This window comes from Aquila chrysaetos, chromosome 17 (genome assembly GCF_900496995.4).
Source record: "Aquila chrysaetos chrysaetos chromosome 17, bAquChr1.4, whole genome shotgun sequence".
Lineage (NCBI taxonomy): Eukaryota > Metazoa > Chordata > Aves > Accipitriformes > Accipitridae > Aquila > Aquila chrysaetos.
Window position 1 is genome coordinate 21,211,805 of NC_044020.1, and position 3,100 is coordinate 21,214,904.

Here is a 3,100-nt window from a genome sequence, read left to right on the forward strand (position 1 = left end):
AGGGAGCAATGGTATCCACCCAGCAGAAATCCATGGCCTCTCCAAGTTGTTCTCGGGGTACCCAGCCCCCTGAGCTAGAAGACAGGGATGGGGAGCGTAATGAAGACCCCATCATCCATGGGGAAATGGTTAGCGACCTGCTACACCACTTACACACACAAAAGTCTATAGGGCCGGATGGGATCAAGCCATAGGAGGGAGCTGGTGGAGGTGCTCACCAAGCCACCTTCAATCATTTATCAGCAGTCCTGGCTAACTGGGGAGGTCCCAGTTGACTGGGGGTTAGCAAATGTGATGCCCATCTACAAGAAGGGCTGGAAGGAGGATCTGGGGAACTACAGGCCTGTCAGTCTGACCTTGGTGCCGGGGAAGGTCATGGAGCAGATCATCTTGAGTGCCATCACACAGCACGTACAGGACAACCAGGCGATCAGGCCCAGTCAGCATGGGTTTACGAAAGGCAGGTCCTACTTGACTCACCTGATCTCCTTCTACGACAAGGTGACCTGCTTAGTGGATGAGGGAAAGGCTGTGGATGTTGTTTACCTGGACTTTAGTAAAGCCTTTGACACCATTTGCCACAGCATTCCTCTGGAGAAACTGGCTGCTCATGGCTTGGACGCGTGTACTCTTCACTGCGTAAAACCTGGCTGGACGGCCGGGCCCAAAGAGTTGTGATAAGTGGAGTTAAATTCAGTTGGCAGCAGGTCACAAGTGGTGTTCCCTAGGGCTCAGGACTGGGGCCAGTTCTGTTTAATAACTTTATTAACAATCTGGATGGGGGAATCGAGCGCACCCTCAGTAAGTTTGCAGATGACACCAAGTTGGGCAGGAGGGTTGATCTGCTTGAGGGTAGGAAGGCTCTACAGAGGGATCCGGACAGGGTGGATTGATGGGCCCAGGCCAAGTGTATGAGGTTCAACAAGGCTCAGTGTCAGGTCCTGCACTTGGGTCACAACAAGCCTGTAGCGTTGCTTGGGCTTGGGGAAGAGCGGCTGGAAAGCTGCCTGGCAGAAAAGGACCTGGGGGTGTTGGTCGACAGCCAGCTGAATATGAGCCGGCAGTGTGCCCAGGTGGCCAAGAAGGCCACCAGCATCCTGGCTTGTATCAGCAATAGTGTGGCCAGCACAAGCAGGGAAGTGATTGTGCCCCTGTACTCGGCACTGGTGAGGCTGCACCTCGAATACTGTGTTCAGTCTTGGGCCCCTCACTACAAGAAAGACATTGAGGTACTGGAGTGTGTCCAGAGAAGGGCAACAAAGCTGGTGAAGGGTCTGGAGCACAAGTCTTACGAGGAGCGGCTGAGGGAACTGGGGTCGTTTAGCCTGGAGAAAAGGAGGCTGAGGGGAGACCTTATCGCTCTTTACAACTACCTGAAAGGAGGTTGTAGCGAGGTGGGGGTCAGTCTCTCCTCTCAAGTAAGAAGCAACGGGACAAGAGGAAATGGCCTCAAGTTGCACCGGGAAGGTTTAGATTGGATATTGGGAAAAATTTCTTCACCGAAAGGGTTGTCAAACATTGGAACAGGCTGTCCATGGAAAGGGTTGAGTCACCATGCCTGGAGGTATTTAAAAGACGTGTAGATGTGGTGTTTAGGGACATGTTTTAGCAGTGGACTTGGCAATGTTAGGTTAACGGTTGGACTCGATGATCTTAAAGGTCTTTTCCAACCTAAATGATTCTATGATTATTCTACACCTCTACAAGCACCTACTGTGTACAGAGTCCATCTCTGCCTAAACCCTGAGTGCTACTATTGGGGTGGACTAAAGGGCACTGGCTTTACTCAGAGACGTGGCTGAAACTCTTGCTTAGAGTTTCACTACTTATCCTTCAACAGTGGCTTCGCAAAGCAGGGACAGGGACCAATTCCTCTGTCTACCTTCATCTGCTGTACTGTACAACTAATATAAAAGAAGGAGTTTGTACTTGTCTATGCATGTATATGTGTATGTTTGCAGGGAGATGGGGTCAGGAACTTCCCTTCATCGATTCTGCAGGCAAACCCAGTATCATCTCCCAAGATCCCACTTTTGTCAGGACATCTCATGAAAATTTGGAGCATGGAGACTGTTTCTAGCAAGTTACATTTTCTTGCAAACCAGTCTTCTGGTGTGAGTTTTGCTCTGCCTCATACCCCCTCGCAGGAGCCAGAACTGCAGCTGCCTCTAAAATCTCCTGTAAAACATTGGTCACTCTCTGTGTGTCTTATCTGCCCTTTCTTCTTCCTCAAAACCCTGCTGCTGTGGTTTCCAGAACTGAGTTGGGGGAAATCAAAAAGAGAAGTCCATTGCAATGATTTTGTTTGCTGTCATGTTGGACAGGGCAACAAAGTTTTCTCTGTTGTGAAAAGATCCCAGCAACTTTAGAAAATAGGAGGCCAAGACCTTGCAACAGCCAAGCTTTTGGTCCAATGGCTAAAACAGAAACATTGCGTCAGGTGGAAATGACACAAATTTGTGCTCAGATTTTTGATGAATAAAAAAAAATAAATCATCCAGAACTGATTTTTCAGGATGTATTTTTAGTTGCAAACTGGAAACTCCCAGCTCTTCAAGGAGTATGGGTATCATTGATGAAAAGGGAGGCATATACAGACAGAGGTTTGGGGAATTTGAGGGAAGCAGAGCACTTGCTCAAGACTTCTGTGTCTCTGATTTGCAGTGATGCCTCTGATAGGGCTCTTCTACCCTTTTCTCACATTAGAAATCCCTCCTGGGGAGACTCTGGCCTTTATCCTTCATGTGATATTTGTTTGCTTTCTCTCCCCTTCATTGCCATGCTTAATTCTGCCACATGTCTCAGCAGGATTTCCAAAATCCGTCTCCTTTCTGCTACATCTTGGGCAAACAGTTGTTGGCATTGACTACTACACAGCCTGCGCTGTTGCTTCCCTCGCACGTGATTCTCCAAAAGTGTTTACAGCCTTTCTCACATGCTCTGCAGACTAACACTAGGTCGTTCTTACTCCTGGCCAGTCCAGCACACTCACAGTAATATTATCACCTGCAGGTGCCAAACACACTGAAAAGTTAACACCTCCATGCAGGGAGGCTGGGTTGGCGGGGGGCTAGGACTTGTCACTCAGAAGACAGCCTCA